The sequence below is a fragment of the Ascaphus truei genome, chromosome 6, assembly GCF_040206685.1.
Source record: "Ascaphus truei isolate aAscTru1 chromosome 6, aAscTru1.hap1, whole genome shotgun sequence".
In the NCBI taxonomy this organism is placed as follows: domain Eukaryota; kingdom Metazoa; phylum Chordata; class Amphibia; order Anura; family Ascaphidae; genus Ascaphus; species Ascaphus truei.
In genome coordinates this window covers 33,130,472-33,135,798 of record NC_134488.1, presented here as the reverse complement: position 1 = coordinate 33,135,798, position 5,327 = coordinate 33,130,472, and positions in this window count along the sequence as shown.

Here is a 5,327-nt window from a genome sequence, read left to right as displayed (position 1 = left end):
CTGAGAGATAGAGCCCTGTACATGAGGGCTGCCACCTGGGCTTCCCTATTGATGTGGGTTAGTTGGCCCGTGCTGCAAACCCAGCGGGAGATCCCACCCCCAGTATGCACAGCCCGACGCATTTTACACACACATTACAGGTAGGGGAGGTGGGGAGCGGGGGGGACTGGTTTTAGGGTAAGATAGGGGCTTGACGTCTCTGTCCTCGTCTCCACAGAGAATAGCAGCTGTGTCCCCAGTGGGGGAGCACCGCATGAATCGTGCAGAGTATCCAACATAAGCAGCATGTGCGCAGGTAACGGGGGGGGGGGGGCGGCAGCTGTGTAAGAGCGCTTGTGTGGTGGGGAGGTTAGAGCACTGGGTGTGGGGGGGAGGAGCAGTATTAACGCTCTGGGTGGGGGGGTGTAACAGTATAGGATTGCTGGGTGTGGGGGGAGGGAGCAGTATAAAAGAGCTGGGTGGTGGGGTGGAACAGTATGGGAGTGCTGGGTGTAGGGGGAACAGTATAGGATTGCTGGGTGTGGGGAGGGGGGAGAAATATAGGAGCGCTGGGTGTGGGGGGGGGGAGAGCAGTATAAAAGCTCTGGGCTTGGGGGGGCAGTATAAGAGCGCTGGGTGTGGGAGGAGCGTTGGGTGTGGTGGGAGCAGTATAAGATGTCTGGGTGTGGGGGGAGCAGTATAGGAGCGTTGGGTATGGGGGGAGCAGTATAAGGGTGCTGTGTGCGTGGGGTGCAGCAGTATAAAAGCTCTGAATATGGGGGGAGCAGTATCGGAGCGCTGGGTGTGAGGGGGGGGAGGAGTGTAAGAGTGCTGGGTGTGGGGGGGAGGAGTATAAGAGTACTTGGTATGGGGGCAGCAGTATAAAAGCTCTGAATATGGGGAGGAGCAGTAGAGGAGTGCTGGGTGTGTGGGGGGAAGCAGTATAAGAGTACTTGGTATGGGGGGAGCAGTATAAGGGTGCTGTGTGTGGGGGGGGAAGCAGTATAAGTGCTGGGTGTGGGGGGAGCAGTACAAGAGTGCTGGGTGTGGGGGGGGAAGCAGTATAAGTGCTGGGTGTGGAAATGGGGAGCAGTATAAGTGCTGGGTGTGGGGGGAGCAGTACAAGAGTGCTGGGTGTGGGGGGGAGCAGTATAAGTGCTGGGTGTGGGGGGGAGCAGTATAAGTGCTGGGTGTGGGGGGGAGCAGTATAAGAGTGCTGAGTGTGGGGGGGGGGCAGTATAGGAGCGCTGGGTGTGTGGGGGGGAGGAGTATAAGAGTACTTGGAATGGGGGGAGCAGTATAAGAGTGCTGGGTGTGGGGGGGGGGAAGCAGTTTAAGTGCTGGGTGTGGGGGGAGCAGTATAAGAGTGCTGGGTGTGGGGGGGGAAGCAGTATAAGTGCTGGGTGTGGGGTGGAGCAGTATAAGGGTGCTGGGTGTGGGGGGGAGCAGTATAAGAGTGCTGGGTGTGGGGGGGAGCAGTATAAGAGTGCTGGGTGTGGGGGGAGCAGTATAAGAGTGCTGGGTGTGGGGGGGAGCAGTATAAGAGTACTTGGTATGGGGGGAGCAGTATAAGTGCTGGGTGTGGGGGGGGAAGCAGTATAAGTGCTGGGTGTGGGGGGGGGGTGCAGTATGAGCGCTGGGTGTGGGGGGGGAGCAGCATAAGAGCGCTGGGTGTGAGGGGGGGGTGCAGTATGAGTGCTGGGTGTGGGAGGGGGGAGCAGTATGAGCGCTGGGTGTGGGGGGGGGAGCAGTATAAGAGTGCTGGGTGTGGGAGGGGGAGCAGCATAAGAGCACTGGGTGTGTGGGGGGGAGCAGCATAAGAGCACTGGGTGTGTGGGGGGGAGCAGTATAAGAGCACTGGGTGTGGGGGGGGGGTGCAGTATGAGCACTGGGTGTGGGGGGGGAGCAGTATGAGCGCTGGTTGTGGGGGGGGTGCAGTATGAGCGCTGGGTGTGGGAGGGGGAGCAGCATAAGAGCACTGGGTGTGGGGGGGTGCAGTATGAGCGCTGGGTGTGGGGGGGGGGGTGCAGTATGAGCGCTGGGTGTGGGGGGTGTGGGGGGGAGCAGCATAAGAGCACTGGGTGTGGGGGGGGGTGCAGTATGAGCTCTGGGTGTGGGGGGGGGGGTGCAGTATGAGCGCTGGGTGTGGGGGGGGGTGCAGTATGAGCGCTGGGTGTGGGGAGGGGGAGCAGCATAAGAGCACTGGGTGTGGGGGGGGGGTGCAGTATGAGCGCTGGGTGTGGGGGGGGAGCAGTATAAGAGCGCTGGGTGTGGGGGGGGGGTGCAGTATGAGCGCTGGGTGTGGGAGGGGGAGCAGCATAAGAGCACTGGGTGTGGGGGGGGGGTGCAGTATGAGCGCTGGGTGTGGGGGGGAGCAGTATAAGAGCGCTGGGTGTGGGGGGGGTGCAGTATGAGCGCTGGGTGTGGGGGGGAGCAGTATAAGAGCGCTGGGTGTGGGGGGGGTGCAGTATGAGCGCTGGGTGTGGGTGGGGGAGCAGCATAAGAGCGCTGGGTGTGGGGGGGGAGCAGTATAAGAGCGCTGGGTGTGGGGGGGGTGTGCAGCATGAGCGCTGGGTGTGGGGGGGGAGCAGTGTAAGAGCGCTGGGTGTGGGGGGGGGAGCAGTATAAGAGCGCTGGGTGTGTGGGGGGGGTGCAGTATGAGCGCTGGGTGTGGGGGGTGTGCAGTATGAGCGCTGGGTGTGGGGGGGGGGAGCAGTATAAGAGTGCTGGGTGTGGGGGGGGGAGCAGTATAAGAGTGCTGGGTGTGGGGGGGGGGCAGTATAAGAGTGCTGGGTGTGGGGGGGGGGAGCAGTATAAGAGCGCTGGGTGTGTGGGGGGGGTGCAGTATGAGCGCTTGGTGTGGGGGGTGTGTGCAGTATGAGCGCTGGGTGTGGGGGGGGAGGAGCAGTATAAGAGCGCTGGGTGTGGGGGGGGGGAGCAGTATAAGAGTGCTGGGTGTGCGGGGGGAGCAGTATAAGAGTGCTGGGTGTGGGAGCAGTATAAGAGTGCTGGGTGTGGGGGGGGGGAGCAGTATAAGAGTGCTGGGTGTGGGGGGGGGGAGCAGTATAAGAGTGCTGGGTGTGAGGGGGGGGAGCAGTATAAGAGTGCTGGGTGTGGGGGGGAGCAGTATAAGAGCGCTGGGTGTGAGGGGGGGGAGCAGTATAAGAGTGCTGGGTGTGGGGGGGGAGCAGTATAAGAGTGCTGGGTGTGAGGGGGGGAGCAGTATAAGAGTGCTGGGTGTGGGGGGGGAGCAGTATAAGAGCGCTGGGTGTGAGGGGGGGGAGCAGTATAAGAGTGCTGGGTGTGGGGGGGGAGCAGTATAAGAGTGCTGGGTGTGGGGAGCAGTATAAGAGCGCTGGGTGTGAGGGGGGGAGCAGTATAAGAGTGCTGGGTGTGGGGGGGGGAGCAGTATAAGAGCGCTGGGTGTGAGCAGTATAAGAGTGCTGGGTGTGGGGGGGGAGCAGTATAAGAGTGCTGGTGTGGGGGGGAGCAGTATAAGAGCGCTGGGTGTGAGGGGGGGAGCAGTATAAGAGTGCTGGGTGTGGGGGGGGAGCAGTATAAGAGTGCTGGGTGTGGGGGGGAGCAGTATAAGAGTGCTGGGTGTGAGGGGGGGGAGCAGTATAAGAGTGCTGGGTGTGGGGGGGGGAGCAGTATAAGAGTGCTGGGTGTGGGGGGGGAGCAGTATAAGAGTGCTGGGTGTGAGGGGGGGGAGCAGTATAAGAGTGCTGGGTGTGGGGGGGGGGGAGCAGTATAAGAGTGCTGGGTGTGGGGGGGAGCAGTATAAGAGCGCTGGGTGTGAGGGGGGGGAGCAGTATAAGAGTGCTGGGTGTGGGGGGGGGAGCAGTATAAGAGTGCTGGGTGTGAGGGGGGGAGCAGTATAAGAGTGCTGGGTGTGGGGGGGGAGCAGTATAAGAGCGCTGGGTGTGAGGGGGGGAGCAGTATAAGAGTGCTGGGTGTGGGGGGGGGAGCAGTATAAGAGTGCTGGGTGTGGGGAGCAGTATAAGAGCGCTGGGTGTGAGGGGGGGAGCAGTATAAGAGTGCTGGGTGTGGGGGGGGGAGCAGTATAAGAGCGCTGGGTGTGAGGGGGGGAGCAGTATAAGAGTGCTGGGTGTGGGGGGGGAGCAGTATAAGAGTGCTGGGTGTGGGGGGGGAGCAGTATAAGAGCGCTGGGTGTGAGGGGGGGAGCAGTATAAGAGTGCTGGGTGTGGGGGGGGAGCAGTATAAGAGTGCTGGGTGTGGGGGGGAGCAGTATAAGAGTGCTGGGTGTGAGGGGGGGGAGCAGTATAAGAGTGCTGGGTGTGGGGGGGGAGCAGTATAAGAGTGCTGGGTGTGGGGGGGGGAGCAGTATAAGAGCGCTGGGTGTGAGGGGGGGAGCAGTATAAGAGTGCTGGGTGTGGGGGGGGAGCAGTATAAGAGTGCTGGGTGTGGGGGGGGGGAGCAGTATAAGAGTGCTGGGTGTGAGGGGGGGAGCAGTATAAGAGTGCTGGGTGTGGGGGGGGAGCAGTATAAGAGTGCTGGGTGTGGGGGGGGGAGCAGTATAAGAGTGCTGGGTGTGGGGGGGGGAGCAGTATAAGAGCGCTGGGTGTGGGGGGGGGGAGCAGTATAAGAGCGCTGGGTGTGAGGGGGGGGAGCAGTATAAGAGTGCTGGGTGTGGGGGGGGAGCAGTATAAGAGTGCTGGGTGTGAGGGGGGGGAGCAGTATAAGAGTGCTGGGTGTGGGGGGGGAGCAGTATAAGAGTGCTGGGTGTGAGGGGGGGGAGCAGTATAAGAGCGCTGGGTGTGGGGGGGGGGAGCAGTATAAGAGTGCTGGGTGTGAGGGGGGGGAGCAGTATAAGAGCGCTGGGTGTGGGGGGGGGGAGCAGTATAAGAGCGCTGGTCTTTCTTCCAGTCCCAGAGAGAAGCTCAGCAGAGGTGCGTCCCAAGGAGGGTGAGTGTGAACTAACCGCTGTGCTTCTCACAATTAGGGGGGGATGGATTAATGTGGGGGTGGGGTGGGTGGGGTGGGTGGGGAGGGGGGGTGGGCGGTATTAATAGGGGGTTCTTGTTACAGGAGTTAGGTTACTAATCACACAGAGTGCAACCGAGTGTGAATTATTAATGCCTCCTGCACAGACAGGGTGTCTCTCTCTGTATGAGGCGGTCTTCCTGTATTAGTCTGTGTGTCTCTCTGTGTGAGGCGGTCTTCCTGTATTAGTCTGTGTGTCTCTCTGTATGAGGCGGTCTTCCTGTATTAGTCTGTGTGTCTCTCTGTATGAGGCGGTCTTCCTGTATTAGTCTGTGTCTCTCTCTGTATGAGGCGGTCTTCCTGTATTAGTCTGTGTGTCTCTCTGTATGAGGCGGTCTTCCTGT